Below are 18,743 nucleotides of genomic sequence, written 5' to 3'. Positions count from 1 at the left end.
CATTTAGTCGCAAGCTAGAATGCAAACCTCCACACTGTCGCACTGTGTTCATGATTGGACCGCAGTTATCTGGACACGCCCCTCTACGACCGTGAGCCAACGATGTCCAGCTAGGAGAGAAGTAAGCGAATCAGGTAGTGCCATATAACAAGGATGAAAATGTTCTCGCTAAGAAATCAACCAATGGGAAAGTAAACATGGGTCGAGCACACCTACAACTTTGATTTCTATCCTGAGGCCAGAGGAATCCGCGAATTTTTTCCGGTCTCTAATGATTAGTATGTTTTAATAATGTTTTGGGCGTGTCCGATGCTCGTGGCGCCTGTCTTCACGAGGAGACGTCTCCCTGCTGGCAGAGGCGCTCGGCCCCGGGAGCCATTGAACCCCCTCTCCCTCCCCCCCACCCCCTAGGGCGGGGAGATGCGCCCCGCGCTGCCTCTTGTGTTTAGTCTGCCGCCGACCCGCGCCATGGGCGGGGGCGCTGCTCTTCCGAGCCTCTCTCGCGCTGAAAGTAGCGGCGGGTGCGTTCGCAGCGAAACTTCACACGGGAACCAACAACGTCTACAAACATTTGAAACACGCGCGCGATCGTGCACGTACGCAGGCCGTCTAGCGCTGCTGCTGCTGCCACCTGTGTTTTTGACAGCTAATAAAGAACTCTATATATGTAGGTTCACACTAAGAGTTTCACAATATTGTTAAAAAAAAAAAAAAAAAAAAAAACATGATGATGAAAAATATGCGGAGATGCTTACAGTTACATCCAGTTTATTCGCTCTGAGCGTTGCCTCTTTTTTTTCCGTTATGATTTTCGTAGGGCTCTAACAACGTCATCGCCTCGATTACCCTACCGGCTGTTAAAATTTTTTCACATCAAAATTAATCTTCTCTACAGTTTTCAAGATACCATAAAGGCATATCCGTTTAAAAGACTATATATTAAAAAAAGGTGTGTCGCACCACCAAAAACCATCCAGCCAGCCCCACCCTCCCTCCAATCAGAAACTAGATCCACCACTGTCTTCTCCCAGCGATGGCAAACTCTTCCAGACTCTTAATCACTAGGGGGCTGTTTTTGGTCAGGAAAAAATTTCGATACAAGCTGCGCGTTGGAACACTGTAGCATTGTGTTCGTGTTTTGTAATTTTTCCAGATGTAAATGGCCTCTATTCTTAATCATTTCCAAAATAAATCTTTTCAAAAATAATAATGTTTATTCTCTTTTTTCTCTCGGTAGAAGACAAGGGTCTTATTAATAAATCATTCTCAAGTCACCCGTCCTTGTTGAGAGTAGTCGTGAAATTCATAGTTTAAATACGAACGCGCTCTTCGCGTTTCTGGCAAAGTGAATAGTTATGAGGTCATTGAACCAATAAACTTTTACTCAGGACGAGCACTTTACATAACTTTTGCATCTCAGTAAACCAGGAACAGATAAAAGAAGCTCTATCAAAAGGGACGAAATTGGAACAGATAAACAGTGTCTCTGTATAAACGTCTAAGAATTGATTTGACAAGGTTTATTTTTCCCTCTCGCGGTCACGCACACAGGCTTAAGGGGCCCCGTCTAGACGAGGGTGTATTGTTTTTAGTGAGACGGGATGATAAGTGCGACGCTCGCTGGTGCTTCTAGCGCGGCATCGCCTCTAAGTGCAAGGCTGTGGACTGAAGAGTATTCTTTTCATCTTGCATGTGACAACTATGAAATCCGAGCGGTAACGATTGCATTAAATGGCGGAGAAATGAGTATAAAGGTGTAATGCAAGTTCCTTGAGTGCTTTCATAAATCTGTACCAGGAGTTTCACGCTTATGACTTTTTTCTTTTCAAAACACGCGGTTCATCCATTTTTACTCTCCGAAAAATATAGTTTAGAAAAGAAATACGGAAACAGAACTATTAATCCGCCCTCAACATATTATTAAATGCTTTTCTCAAGCAGACAATACTCGGGTATCTCGAGAAATCTACTAATCGCGTGTGGTTTATTCTGAAGCTCTGCATATCGTATGTGTGCTCGGGTAGACCCGGGGGGGGGGGGGGGGGAGGTTGTGGTTCTTTAGGCGACGGCATCCTCCAAGATCATAGCTGTCGCCGAACCTCTTGGCTACCGACTCGATGCTCACAAGTGTTGAGACATATCGGGGTTGTCGAAATCGAACCCGCGACCCTCACCGCGTGAGATTGGTGCGTTATCATTATGGACCGAAAAAATTTCGTGGGTTCAATGACCGCTAGAATGGACTCCACCAGTTCTACGTATGTATACTCGGGCAAATGTCACTCACTCATCGGCTGATGTCTTGTGAGACGCCCCAACGTAAGTAGCCTGTGATTCGTTAAAGATTTGTTTGGGTTTTTCTTTCTGGCCCAGAGTCCAGATGAGTTGTGAGCCAATAGCAGAAGTAGCATTGGGGTGTAACTGTTTAAATTTTAATCTATCGCGAAATGATTTTCCGGATTTTTCCAGTCGTCTTCAGCTATCAGATTAAAAAAAAACACATTATGAAGATATATTTACTACCGAATACACGCAACTGATAAAAATAAACTGGTAGTGATCAATGGCAATCATTTAAGGATTTTTTTCAAACACACAAATATGGGAGTTTTGTTGTTACAACACACATCATACTTGCGGAATTCTGGAACTAAGAAAGTAACTCAAAATTTCTTAGAAGTTCCAATTATTTGTAGAAACTACGTCATATTCTGCATTTATAGTTATGTTTAGTGTAATAATCAGGGTAAACATTGATGTGGAATGAAGGACCTTTTTTTTCTTAACACTTAGCAAGTTTTTTAAAATTTCCGTTTAATGCTTCGTGATAATTCTTTTTTGAAGAAAGTAATTGAAGGCTTGGTCTCACACTCTATGTCGATTTTTCCGTTTTTATATTACTTTTATTTCAGGGATTTTTTCTACAATTTTAACTCGATACCTTTCTTGTATTTGTTGTTCTGTCACAAATATTTTCAAGAAATATCTACTAAGTGTGATGTGATTTCTGTAAAATGTCGCGCAAGTGATGACTTTTACAAATATTTGCGTGACTTTTTATTACCCCCTGAATATAATAGTAGATACATATCGGTTTGAAAAAAATTTGAAACTCGATAACAAAATGCAAGGCAGGAGGTATAGTGTTAAAATTACATCAATGGCGCATAACATAATTAGAGGCAGTATTTTTTTTGGAGGGGGGGGGGGGGCAATAGCTTTCCAGACATCTTATGTGTATCGTCTGTGTTTCCTGATTGGTTGAGTTTCTTTAAAGGTATACATACGTTAACTACCGGCACACAAATCACAGCAGTTCTGATCGCAAGAAAACGCTTTCTAATTGGCCGGACCATATAAGGCAGCTGCCAGTAACAAGGCGGAAGAAGTTGCTGGCCGCAGACATATCGTATCGTATTGCATTCAAGTTTAGCAACCAGATTGTTTCGCGAGGGAGAAAAAAAAATCACTGTTTCTACTGATGGTAAAGACACGAGAGAGAGAGAGAGAGAGAGAGAGAGAGAGAGAGAGAGAGAGAATTCTGCATGGAGTGTGAGACACCACCTTTTAAGAATATGTCAATCTACGAACACCTTTGTTTATCGTAAATTCAAGGCGGGCGTTTCCAACAGCGGCGAGCCGGCAGCAAGGCAGCTTTCGAGGTCGCGCGAATGTTCCGTCAAAGCACGGGTGTGTCTGTCGTCCGCCGCAGCAGAAATTGCATCACACTTAGTAGATATGTATTTCTTCAAAATATTTGTGACAGAACAACAAACACAAGAGAGGTATCGAATCAATATTTTAGAAATAAATATCCTTTAAATAAAAGTAATATAAAAAACGGAAAATCAACATGGCGTGTGATACCGTGCCTTCAATTACCTTCTTTAAAAAAAGAATTATCACAAAGCATTAACGGAAACTTCAAAAAACTTGTTAATCGTTCAGCAAAAAGAACAGTCCTTCCTTCCACACTAATGTTTACCCTGATTATTACAGTTCTACATAACTAGAAATGTGGAATATGACGTAGTTCCTACAAATAACTGTAACTTGGAAGAGGCGCTGCTTGACGGCGCGGTGTCAAGGTCGCGCCTGTCCCCTGCGGCTGTCCCCGCCGCCAATCATCGACCTGTGTCTGGGGCAACTAATTTTTAGAGACCTGTAAAATTCGCGGATTCATTTCGCGATAGGATAGAGTCAAACTACTTTTGACATTATTTTTCTTCAGTGATTGGGCCACAGTTTATCTGATGGACTCTGGGCCAAATGAAAAATCTTTAACAGAAGAATTAGCGAATCACGATCATTCCAGTCAACAGGTGTTACGAGTCGGTAACCAATCAGCAAATGTAATTTGCACGAGTGCATAGAGGATCATGGAGTCTATCCTTTAGGGATTTAAAATCGCGAATTTTACAGGTCTCTACTAATTGTATATTCTACTGTAGCTTTTTTTTTAAGGGAGTGCCGACGCGAATCAAGCGTGTGCATTTCACTTTTTCATGTGTAACATTTTAACCCTTTGGTGCACGGCATTTGGCGGGAGTGATTTCGTGAATGGAACGGAAGTCGCATGAAACGGGAATGCGTTAAAACCACGGTGCCGACATCTGTGGCGGATGGCATGAACCGAAGTCCGCAAAGCCAAAGAGAAATTTTATAGCATTAACTGTTTGAGCAAATGGAATGATTCGATAGTCGAAGGAGCTGCTCGGGTAGAGCGAGTTATAGCGGCAGGCGCTGAAACTAAGCGCGATTCGCGTTCATATATGTAATTAAAATCACAATAAGCGTGTACATATATCACGCATGGTATTATTTTAAAGAATTTTACTATAAATTTTGTGCAAGTTTCGTATTATGTACATGTGTATTTGCAACACGAGAACACGTGTATTTACTCGTTACCGAGGTTAGATGTCACACATCTCGAACGAGCACTGAAACACTCGCTCACATTTTTTAAAAATATGAGATTCTAAATCATCTGCTGAAATTATGTTAAAGTTTTGACGTTGTATTAATACATCTTACACACATACAGGCCCGTACACTTACCATTCCGTTTAATAAAAGGAAAGAATTTGAAGGCAAACAGCGGTCAAAGTGAATATACATTCCCCCTTCTCTCTCTAAGGTCACAAAACAAATTCTGCGCACATAAGTGTTTCGTACAAGTTAAATTTTAGAAATAAAAATAAAACTTTAAAGGAGGGAAGCAAATTACAGCCCTCTAACCCCCTGCCCTTCCACATGAAGCACTGTAACATGCAAAACAGAAAAATGTTCAACAAATAAAAATAATCTTTACACACATATTTAATTATTTTTTTGTAAGAATTAGGATTCAGTTTCTTTGTTCTGTATATTGTTTCAAAATTCCTTTTCCTTTCTTCGGTGAAGTAAGAAAATGTTTTTGTTTTCGTGGACGAACGCTTTGCACAAATGCGCTGTAGTTTCAAATAACCCTGCATACATATCGCGGATTCGTTTAGTAGCAAAGTAGGCGTGAATAACACATCCATACGTTGGTGTTTGGACTGCAGTGCCCTTGACACGCCCTGGCGACCCCGGGCCAGCTAAACAAGGAGTAGAAGTGATTACCCAATCACGTGTATGTGACCTAGTTATCAACCAATGATCATTTTTAAAAGTCTTGTCGTATACATATAGGTAGAGACCGGAAAAATTCGCGATTTCAATGACCTGTAGGATATACTCCATGATCCTCTATGCGCTCGGGAAAATTACATCTGCTCATTGGCTACTGACTCGTGACACCTGTTAACTGGGACGCTAGTTATTCGATACTTCTTTTGTTTAAGGTTTTTCATTGGCCGAATATCATTCAGATAAACTGTGGCCCAATCACTGATGCAGTAAAAAATCCAAACGTTTTTGGATTCTAGACTATCACGAAATGAATCCGCGAATTTTTCGGGTCTCTACCTATAGGAAAGTTGAGTCTACTCGTGTCTCCACACATGCTATTTCAAACACGCTGTATCGCAGCCATGCACCAGAAACAGTGCGCATCTTGGTGTGTTCATCGGCAGTTGGATGGTCACCGTACACGATACGCCCTTAACTTCTCCTATCGAGCTCACGACTCCCAAATGCCACGCCGTCAGCCTGGCAAGTGAATACTTTACAGCCGACGAGAGTCGTTGTTAAATAAGCCGTGCAATTGTGAGTTACTGCCGCTGCTGGTAGCAGCGAGTGGCGGTCGAATCGCTTTTTGACGACGGCAAATTTATGTGTCCTCGTGCATAGGCCTTCTCTCCTCTCCCGTGCTACCAATGAGAGAGTGTTATGAGCCCTTGGGCCGCCCCAAGCCACTCCTTGATGATTTTATATTTATTGATACAAGGCGAGGCATGATTCGGCCGACAACCTACGACTGTATGTAGGTTCGTCACGACTGAATAAGCTGAACACATCTATACGGCTTATGGTCTGAAGAGCTTCCCACTGAAGTGCTTGAAGTTGAACAGAACAACATATTTTTTATTGTAAAACGCACATGAAGTTTTAAAGACGGAACACTTAGCGTTTGGATCGTGTTTATTTGACCAAAGTTCTACAAACATCGCGAAATTTGTCGACGTCGTAAAATAAATTCATTTGAATCATTATGGGTGGTAACAGATCACAAAAATATTTGGAAAAATAATAATGTTACCCCCAATTATTTAAATGAAATTATTCTATGACAGCGACAAGATCTATTGTGGTTGTAGAATTTTTTAAAAACTAAATATTATCCAGACCCATAGTGTTTTATATTTTATACTTAATTATTTTTTGCAATAAATATTTTTATTCAGCTCCAACTTCAAAGACCATAATTTGTTGTGATTAACCTGCAGCCGAAGTTCGTGGGTCGAATTCTGACTCAGACTGTATACATCTGTACCTCGGAGGCATAAGACACTTATGTCCACTTTTGGGCAAAATGAACATTTTAACCACAAACCTGACCACAGTTTTACATTCTTTATAGTGGCATGCAAACACTAATATCTACAAAACGTAAAAAATATTCACATTTTTCGGGTGTAAAATAGTTGAGTATGTAAGTGAGGCACTATTCAAGATTCTTTAAACTGCTGTATTGAAAAAAAAAATTGGCTGTCTGTAAAGTTGGTTTACGGACGATAGTTTAACGTGACAACGTCATAACAAAACATTGATGAAATGATTGCATACTTTTATAATTAAAACTGAATAATTTTTATTGAATTATCACTATTTTGTTTGGATACAAAGAAGGAGTGAAATGAAATCTACAATTTAATTGTAAAATTTACTTTTATTTGCACTCATTTATTCAAATATGTTTATTACTTTAACGAAGAGATTATTTTAACTATAACTTTTATACATGTTTGCTATTTAACTTCTTCCAATATGTGTTAATCTGTTAAGGATAGGACGATGATAGGAAAAGTATAGGAAACGAATGGGAGTGTTTCAAGTTTAATGTGCCTCGAAAAAGTCAAATCGATGGTTGTTCCAATCGAGTGGACGAGAGATAGATGCGGCGCAAGCTTACAATGAGCGTAACGGTTACACAGCGTAACGGGACAATGTGCGTAACGGGACACTTTTTCGTGCGTGCAGCCGGCGTTCACAGATTTATTAGACCTTGTAACGTCAAAAAATATGGTTTTTGTGACATGGTGTGTTATGCCTCCGAGACACGTGAGCGTGTGTGGTGTGTACAGTAGTTAATCTCAACCCCCGGCCAGCTGCCGCGCCGATAGCGGAGGGACGGGGGAGGGGCGGGAGTGTCTGTCTCTCGCTAAATGCCAGTCCATTGCTCAATGGCTCCGCGCGCCGTTCAGACGTTGACTGAAGGCTTCCGATCCATCCGTCTGGAGCTTGGAGCGCCCCCACATGGCCGCCTCGGCGATGCTTCAAGTGCATCCTCCACTGGGCGTGTCGGCGACCGCGTGCTTGCAAGCTCGCTACACTGTTCATTAGTTTTGTAAATGGAACAGAAACATTCACGTAAAAATAACATACAGTAGAGTCCCGCTAATCCGAACCCCGCTAATCCGCAAATCCGCCTAATCCGAACAGGGCTAGGACGAAAAAAGAAATATGTTTATAACAATTATGAACCTTGAAAAGCAAATAAAAACAATTTTTTTTCAAGTAATGTCTTACGTTTATTAATATGTACATAAGAAAATTATGATTTATCTATTTCTCCTTCAACTAAAAAGAAAAAAAAATATGATTACGTACATAGTACTTAAATATTTACGTATTTATATTATGCTAAATACGCTAAATAATAAAGGTGTGTTTTGTGTCTGATATTTAATATTTGACACATCACGCCTCATAAAGACCATAAATGGCATTATATAAGAAATTTCCGCCTAATCCGAATTTTCGCTAATCCGAACAGGGTTCGGTCCCAATTAGTTCGGATTAGCGGGACTCTACTGTATATATATTTCTTTAAATTTGTAAGTTTACACGAAAACAACTGCATCACTACAAAATAGAGTTCGCAGTAATGCTGGGTTCGGATTATTACCCGGGCATTTATGCTTTGTGCTGTCCCAGTGACTCAATTAGTTGAAGTTATTCGTAAACCGTTCCGTGAATAGCTTTCCAGTATTAACTACGTAAATTTATAGGCACACTGAAACGAATTGAATGAAACGTCAATTAAAATATAGATCTATGCGCCAATTTTTGTAATAAATATTCAGTATTATCTCGAAAAACGTATTTCATATATGGGAAATAAACATAGCCATGTGTTGTACAAGGTTACAATGTATTTCATTGTAGTATAACAAACTATTTCTTGACAACTGGTTTCTAAAGAAATCTTTTGTAAAAAAAATTTTTCTGTGTAGTATACTTGGAGATTCCGTCGCCTTAGGCCTCTGTGATTTGCTATACGATGTGGGACCCTGCCTTTATTCTGGGTGGATTTCGAAGAAAAAATGCTCGTGATCGTTAACCTGACGCGACATCCGGAAAATATTTTTACATAGTTTATCGATTAATGTTTTTTTATGTCCTAAACCATCAACATCTCAAAAGTATATATTTAAGTACATATTATATGTCTACAAAAAACCCACATATATAGGCCTTTATACCACTTTTTTTGGACATAGTAGTCACCGTAATTTTGCACAGATCAATTTAAAACTGATATATAAAATATCGAGAAAGGAATATCTCAGTCGAGTTAATTAATGGGCAAAATAGGACTAGAAGAGTATAAAATAGGGGAAGGTTTGTTTGAAGAAAAAAAAAACAGAAAAGGAGCTATAAATCCCTTAATGTGATACATATCGCATTCTTTTGCAGTTATTATACCTAGTAAGAGTAAAATAAAAAACTATCGTCTAAATAAACTTTTGATACGAGAAACATTTGTTGCAAGGGGGCGGAGTAAACAGGAGTTGAAGGGAAACAAATTCGTTACTCTCTTAATAGGCGTTGTATGAATTTTTTTATCTTAGTTATAGTCAACTCTCTTACTATCGTGGTTGAAGGACAAAACGTTTCCTAACTCCGTTATTAGGCACAGTATCACAGATTTAAATTTTTTTATAAATCTTCCAAATAGTACCAAATAGAATTTCTGAAAGATATTATTTTCATAATAACTCCAGCCTTTAGCTTATTGGACGAAATAAGTATGTTATCTTTATTGGCGTGTCAAAATCAGCTCAGTTACGGATACTGTGTTCCTGCGGCAGGCTAATTTCAAACTCATAGTCATGTCACTCTAATTGAGAATATTTGATAAAATCCACAAAAATACCAGAATTATTTGGCTGATTGGAATTTGCGAAAAAACTAGAGCAATACTTATGGGATGTGGCGTATATTAAGTTTCTCAAAGTTTACAGAATGTTCTAAAATAAATAGAATTTTGAAATATAACTTCGCCTGTAGGCTATGCCGAAAATGATAATTTTGGCGAGTTGGTACTGCTCACTATTATAATGTCTTTATAACTCCCTGAAGTTCAATTAAAAATAAGTAAAAAAATTTATATTTATTTATATTGCAAAACAGTATTTTTTAAGATTTTAAGTTGGGAAGTAAATACGCATTTATTTTTGTTCACTTTTATTAATTTTGACGAAACGGTGGTAAGGGGTCGTTCATTAATTACGTAAGGACGATTTTGGCCAATTTTATCCTTCCCCCTTCCCTAACCCCATGTAAGGACACATACAATTTCTTAGACCTCTCCTACCCCTTCTTAAATAAGATTTTACGTCAAGTTTCCCTAAAAAGCGTTAAATAGTTAAATGCCATTAGAAAAGGTTCAGTTACACTAATAAAAGGTATCATTTGACATAAATCAAATATTTTTATCCGAAAATGCATATTATAACTAAAGGTAAGAAATGAAACAATCTTAAACTAAGGGAACAAATCAGTCAAAAAACTACAAACGAGGAATAATTTGCGTAAGATTATGAACTTGCAGGTAAATTTCGACTCGTAGTAAAATATTAAGTTAGAATGGGTTATATCCCCTCCCCATGCCATCTCTGAGGTACGGTCATATATCGCTTTTAACCGTCCGCTCCCTTCTTCATCGCGGGACCCTCACGGGACTGAACTTAACACGTCTGCCAATAACGATTGCATTCTCATTGCTCTGTACCGGAGCCCGCTCACACCGAGGCCGACACTTCGACCTGCGCCCTCAGCGGCTCGGAGGTCATCTGCCTTTCGCAGGTCGGCGGTGATGTCACCTCGACGAGGCTCGGTTGTTTGATTGGTTTTGGGGTCAAGTGAGCTAGCTGCCCTCGTCACCACCACGCTCGGCGCCGGCGCTCTTCGGAGAGAGCGCAGGTCCCGCCTCAGCAGCGGAGCAGGCGGCTGTTCGCACTCCTCCCCCCCCCCAAGGCCGGTCAGAAGGTCAGCCCGGGAATAGCTGCGTCAGCGCGGCCGTGCGACGCGTGTCTTTCTTGTGGCCCCTTCTTCCCTTTCCTCTCGTGGAGCCAACTTCGCCAGGCTCCTAATGGCCCGTCCGCCGAGGCGTAAATCACGCCTGCGTTCGGGACGCGGTCAAGGTTTGTTTGAGCACCCGCCTCGTCGACTACCATGCGAGTAAACCTAATGTAAACACTCGGGCTAAACGGGTCACTGTCGCTGTCCCCTTTACCCGCCTGCGAGCCGGCAACCGGGAGCGCCAGAGCGTTGCGCGGGTTGTCTACTTTCCAGGCGCTGCCTCGGCTCCGAACCTGACTGATGGCGCTCGCATTTTTCTCTCCCCGTCGTGCACGGTATTTAAAGCTGTTCATCAGCTGATTAATTAATGCCATCTATTAAATAGCTTTATATTGATTGGTATAACCAAATTACACTGCATTACACACGTCAAATTAGTAGCAGAAGTGATAAATATATAAAAAAATGGTATTATAAAATCTGATACATCTGAGAAACAACAAAGAAATGATGGTAAAGTTAAAGAATAATTTAAGGCAAAAATAAATTCAAATAACTATGTTCACAAACTATTCCACGCCACATGCTTCAAAAAAGTACTGTAATTGTGGATCATGGAATAGTAAACGCAATTGAATCATAATGATAGACGTATTTCGTGTAGCTCCTCGCGAGACACGAAATCCAGGTTTGTATGCAGGTCTATTTTAGCAATGGAAGCAGGGCGCAGCGTCCGTGGCCTATAAAAACATTTTATCTCTTCGTTATTTGCGTCCTGGTGTTGTGGACGTGTATAAACTCCGCCCAGATAGACTGAATGTTTGTGAATGAAGTTATTTTCGAAACTTTTGGTTCATGGAGTAGAGTTTCTACATATCGTGTTCCTGTAATACATCCACATATAATGATAGCCATAAAATTGTCATTAGAACGTTTCCTTACTAAAAAATATATATTTGCGTGCGTGTACTTATGTACGCGCGTGAGAAGTTATACTTCTTTGGCATCATTAAAAAAAATAGTTTTTAATTGCATGCAAATAATTAATTACAATAAAATAATAAGAGGGCTGGAAAAATATACTCAACACAGTCAATATAGTTCAGTTTAAATTTAAAAAATTAAATAAATAAAATTTAGAGAATAATAAATACATATGACATAATTTTACTAAATATTATAAGATTCCTAATTTAAAATATTTATTATTGATTATTTAATATTTTAAAAGAAAATAAATAAATTTAATAATAAATTCAAAAATTTAAGTTTATTCATTTTTAAATATTTATTATTTTCTTAAATTAGAATATACTTTTCATTTTTATCAAAAAGTTTTCATTAAATTTGTTCATTAATTTTTATAAATAATAATTATTTATTCAATTTAATAATAAATATTAAAAATAATATTTTAATTTGATGTTCGATTTTAATTTTTTCACAAAATTTTATTAAATGTTTAATTAAATGTATTTTTTCTTTGTAAATATTAAATAACCAATAATAAATATTCAACTTTAATAATATTTAGTATTAATTATATTAAATAATATTTTAATTTACACCTATCAATAAATAATACATACGGATAGTTAACCTCAATTATATTAGGGAACTTGAAAATGTATAATGTATTTTTTACTAGTATTTACGAATAGTAAATAATATTAATCAAACTATTCAATTTAAATCACTACTGAATATAATTTATTAGCACATATATAATTCGCACTTGTATGAAACTAAAACACGTGTTGTGAATGTATAAACTAGAAATATGTGGATAAATATTATAAATATGAAAACAGTTATCAGAGGCGACGAGCGTGCCAACATGCGCGACTAATAGAGGTTCTATTTCTATTTGTTGTTACCTTTTTTCCGAGACTTAATGAGCGCTTTGGCGGGCAGCTTCAACCTGTTAATTTTGTGTTACAGTGATGCGCGCGCATCTTAAAATTTCACTCTCATCATTTTTTCATAACGCGCCTAAAGAAGTATAATTTCAAAAAACATGTTTCTACTGCAAAACAGACGCTTGAGCTAAAACCCTCTCCCCTTAAATGGAACTTCAAAATTATTTTCTACCAAACATTGATGTAATGATTGGATGAATGAACATCAAGGTCATTAGAGATGGTGACGAAACGTTCTTTCTCTAATTCATGCATACGTTCGGGAGTGCGTCGTTTGCCCTACAGGCGTTTGCCCTAAACGCATTTTCGAAGCATATTCTCGCATTCCTCATTCCAAACAGGCGTTTGCCCTAAAAGCGTTTGCCCTAAAGGCGTTTGTCCTAAAGTCGTTTGCTCTACAGGCGTTTGCCCTACAGGCGTTTGCCCTACAGGCGTTTGCCCTAAAGGCGTATGCACAAAATTTTTGATAATCACATTCGGACCAAGCTCCGGCATTTGCCCTAAAGGCGTTTGCCCTAAAAGAAGTTTTTCGACAGTCGTTTGCCCTACAGGCGTTTGCCCTACAGGCGTTTGTCCTAAAAGTTTGCGAATTTTCAATAATCCGAAAATGAATGCTTGCCGGCGTTTGCCCTAAAGTCGTTTGCCCTACAGGCGTTTGCCCTACGAACCGTTTCGAAGATAGATGTCTTTACGTGTGTCGCCCTGTTAACAAATGTTGGAACCATTCTCCAAATGAGTACAAAGTACAAAATTCACAAATTAGATGGCAGCACATACGGTTTGCTTTCCCAACGTTGAAGTCTAAGAATGCAGCTGGTAATTGAACCTTACTTACAACAGATGGTGCGCAATCTCAGTGACTGGATTGTATTTTTTAAATCATTTTTTAACAGAGATGTTGATGATTTAATATTTTCCATTGTTGGGGGGGGGGTAACTAGCGAACAAATTAACTTAATTTAATATTGCTGCTATATATAAAAACAAGCGTTAGCAAAAGGAGCTTACAAAATTTTATTATCCTTGCCTGCTGGAATTTTCACTTGAAGTCGTCCAAAAAACGATGACCCTAAAATAATTTAAGGCAGAGGATTATACATATGCATTTATAAAAACATTTTCAGTGTTTAAAAGTTACTGTTAAAATAGTCTTTTAGACCTTCATGCCTATTTTCAATTTTTATATAACATGTCCCCAACTGAATCTGTCGTTTTATTAATATTTTGTGAATGCGGTGAAAATACTTCCATCGAGAGTGTGCATATTTTGCTAATTCGCCCAGACCATCTATAGCTTAACCCCTAATAAGTTTTATGGGAACAAGTGAAGTATAATAAAAGACTGATTTCATGTGTGACATCCAATGAAATGTACAACTTTTCAAAATGCATTTAATCATATCATCCATATTGCCACAATATTTCAATGAATGTCATAGGTATGAGTGTAAACTAGAAACGATTTTGATATGTCGTGGAATGTACAATAATGAATTACGTAAAAGTATAATACACAAAGAAAGATCATTAATTATAACTCTGTTTCAGATGCTAATGAATCAGCATATTCGCAAAAAAAAGTGCAATTATAGTTAATATATTTTCAAAACAATTAAACAAACAGAATTTACTGGAAAATATGTTATTCATAACTTAGTAGGAGCAAGTGACGTATTTTCACCATCACCCATGTTTAATAAATAAATACGTTATTTGTTATTTTTGTTTTGTCTCATTGCTATGTTCATGTTGTGCTGGAAAGACTTCTAGACTTCTAGATTGCAATGACAGTTTTATTTTTGAGCGCGCAGTGTATGCCATGTTGTCTACGTGTCGTCTTTGAAATCGTACAAATGACTTGTAGTTTTTATTAGTTTAGTTTCATATTTTGACATGGTTTATGAATCAAAACAAAACATCAATTTGTATACAACCTTAGTACACATAACATGGTAATTGTATGGTTTCTCAGCCGTATTTATAGTGATATGCGATTACGTAATAGAAAAGGTGTTTTCGTGTATGCTGCTGAAAGAGTTCACTCCTTAAAATTTTATTTATGTGCTATGTGATGAATGCCCTATTGCGATACTTATGTAGGCCCTACCCGGCAGCCTAGTATTGAGAGCTAGGGCGGTTTAGCATTGAGCTTGAAACCATTGTCATCAAATCCCACTCGCAGAAAGCAGTGCTTCACTTGTTTTTATTTCGTTCTTATTCATGGACACTATTACTAAAATTATTTAATACCGCGATTTGTAATTTTTTTTATAAGAATATATGTATAAAGTTACACAAATGTTTCAAATTAATAGTTTTTAGGGTATTCCTTAGTAGGCATACTAGGCAGAGATTTGCTTAATTAAGTGTGGTAGGGACGACATTTGGAAATTTCTGTGATTGTTCGGAAAATGTATTATATATAACATAATATTATTTGTTTATATTTATATATATGCAAGTGATTGATTACTATCATGTGTTGAATATTATTATTACTAATTGCGTGGGCTAGTTTCAAAATTTCCCGATATTTTATAAAATTTATTTTAATTTGTAACTTATGTTTTAATATTTGTTATTAAATATGAATATATTTTGTCGCATATAAGGCAGGTTTGTTACTAACAAACTCAACATTTTCGGTTAATTGGAAGACAGTACCCTTCCCCCTCCTTTTACCCATGTATGTGAAGTATAATTACTACAGTTCATACTAGGTAACTTATTATCCATCTCAAGTTTCTTTCGACACATAAATAGCGTGACTTAGATAAATCGAAAGTAATTAACCTCACAAAAGCTTTGAAGATAAAGGCTGTATTTTTTTTGTCCTTTTACATTTTGTTTCCGTGTCATACTCATTTGAATCGTAAACAATATGGATCGGTATAAACTGATAGACAGTAGTTGATACCGGCCCAACAATATGTCACATTCATATGAAAGCAGTTAACATTTTTGCATTGTTGCAACGAAAGTATTTGTATCAGAAATTCAAATATGCGCTTTTTTTATTTTTTATGTGCCTTCTTTTCTTCTCCTTCCCCTTCTCCCTCTAAGAACATAATGTAACGCATTAAATAACAATACAACGGAGTTGACAGTTGTCTTTCTCGGAACATAACCGTCAAATATCGAGTAAAAAATATATTTAACAATATATAAAGTATTAATATTGTATAAAACATATAATTTAACGCTTTGAGTTTATTATTCGCACATTAACCATCATCACTACTAATGCATTTTGACAATTCAGATAGGCGCTATATGCGTAAGTAATTACTAATTATGTTTTTCTTATTTTTATTATTAATAACGTATGCTTCACAATTAATACTTATCTTAGTAATTTTGTTTAATTTTTCTTTTCAGGTATCAATATTATTTATTTATTTTTGTTCTGTGTCTGTCAGGTTACACAGCTTGTTTACCTCTTGTAACATGGGAAATTACCTCGGCTACCAAATCTATAGATTATCTATTTTCGAAATGAAAAGTCTATACAAAAGTACTGACGAAACAACTATTAAACGCCTATTTACGTTATTGTGAACTTGAAAATATAGTTTTTAATTTTTTTTTATGTTTGTCTATTTGTCTGTATTTCTGTTCCGGCATCAATTGAAAACTACTGGTGGTATTTTGATAAAATTTTTTTCAAACAAAGGTCTTCGGATATTGTATATACTATGCTATATGAAATTGCGGAATTCCACCCCTAAAGGGGTGAAAAAAGGGTAAATAAGGTTTTAAGATTAACAATTTAATCTCCAAATTTAATGTAGCAAAATGAAAGATATTTGGTACCAATAATAAACGTAACTTACTGGAACTAATAACCGCAAATTTTAATTACTAAATTCAACCCCTAAGCGGTTAAAAAGGGGTGAAAATTGTGTTCATGATTATAATCATATCTTTGAATTTAATAAAGTTTTACAAAATATAATGGGAACCAATAATAAACACACAAAAACTATAAACAACAAAATCATCATATTTCGAAATTCAACCCCAATGGGTGAAAAAGGGATAAATATGGTTTGAAAATTGAAAAATTATATCTCCGAATCTAATAACGCGCAGTAAAATACCATGGGTACTAATAATAAACATTCAAAAACTACCAACAAAAATTTTATCATTTTGCAAATTTCAACCCCTAAAGAGGTGAAAGGGGTACCTATATATGGTTTTAAAATAAAAGTTTTATCTGTGAAAATAATCTATTATAAGAAAAGATATTGACCACCAATAATAAACATACTAATTCTACCAACCACAATTTTTCCATTTAGTGGAATTCAAGCCATAAGCTGTGAAAAAGGGTTATAAGTATATATATTTTTTAAATAACTAAGTATAAAGAAAATGAATGTTAGTAATAATAAAGACTTAATCACTACTAATCAAACTATAATCATTTAGCGAAATGCAATCGCTAAGAGGTTAAAAAGGGGTGAATATGATTTTGAGGTAATTAATGCAAATTATGGAAACCCCAGAACAAAACGAACTGGAATACTTCTTCATTGTGTACTTCAGCTGTATGTTGTGTACACATTACGGAATAAAATAGTATGAACAATATGTAGGAGTTTAACCGCATTAGTACTATTATGCTAATTAAGAAAATGTTTAACAGCTAGTATTCGCATTATTTACCTATATGCTCGTAATATTTTAAGTAATGATAGCGTAATGCACGTCCGACAGCTGAAATTGAAATAAGCAAAGCCCCGGGAAAAAAGTTGAACCTTTTTCCAGCGATATTTTTGTTAAATCGCCAATACTGTTTTTATTATCATACGATTTTTTTTGGTCGAAGACCTTACATCACCTTATGTTCCGAAATATTTTACAGAAAAAATATTCGATAACATTGAACTTAGCGCAGGGAACCATCTGTTGGTGAATCTAGGAAGTTCATACCAAACGAATTCCCACCAAACCTCGATATAGGCTTACATAAGTGCCATCTAGCGACGTTTTTGTAAACTTTGCATTTAGAGGGAAAACATTTATTGAGGTACTGCCACCTGCGGAGGAAATATAAACTACAAGAACACTGTTTGAATCGATACATAATTGAAAAAACCTACATTACCCAAAATAACCTAAACTTCATTTACCCTAAAGTCATTTGCCCTACAGGCGTTTGCCCTAAAGGCATTTGCCCTACAGGCGTTTGCCCTACAGGCATTTGCCCTAAAGGCGTTTACACAAAATGTTTGATAATCCCATTCGGACCAGGCTCCGGCATTTGCCCTACAGGCGTTTGCCCTAAAAGAAGTTTTTCGACAGTCGTTTGCCCTACAGACATTTGCCCTACAGGCGTCTGCCCTAAAAGTTGGTGTGGTTTCGTTAATCCAAAACATAAGTGCTTGCCGGCGTTTGCCCTACAGTCGTTTGCACTAAACGGCATTTGCCCTAAAGTCGTTTGCCCTACAGGCATTTGCCCTACGTTTAGGGCAAACGCCTGTAGGGCAAACGATGTGTACCCCATACGTTCTTAGAACGATTCTTGCAAATGGGAAGATTAATTAAAACCTTTTTTTTTTTTACATAAGTCAATGCTGGTTAGTACTACTGTATTACGTCGTTCGTGTTTCTGCGCTATCATCGTTGTGTTGTCCAGAATAACTGCTTAGTCTCATATCTATATCCAACTGTGCGTTGCTGCGTGGTCATTGTGCTGACCGGATTATACGTTTAGTATCGTCGTTAGGTTCGCGTATTTGTCGCCGTGTTGTCAGCGGTCTTTTTATTTTAGTATTTACTGTCTCGCGGTTGTCAACCTACTGTGTTTGTGTGTGCTGTGATATATTTGTGACTAATTCCTACCACAGAATTCTCTGAATTGCC

General features: G+C 37.0%; 1 protein-coding gene across 2 annotated transcripts in view; it reads left to right on the top strand.

Annotated features, from left to right (window-relative positions):
* LOC134534323 (cysteine-rich secretory protein 1-like) overlaps positions 1-18,743 on the top strand; it is a 223,693-nt gene that overhangs the window by 196,283 nt on the left and 8,667 nt on the right. The gene's annotated exons all lie outside the window — the stretch shown is intronic.

Source organism: Bacillus rossius, chromosome 1, assembly GCF_032445375.1.
Source record: "Bacillus rossius redtenbacheri isolate Brsri chromosome 1, Brsri_v3, whole genome shotgun sequence".
NCBI classification, from domain to species: Eukaryota; Metazoa; Arthropoda; class Insecta; order Phasmatodea; family Bacillidae; genus Bacillus; species Bacillus rossius.
This window is presented reverse-complemented; position numbering and strand designations above follow the sequence as displayed.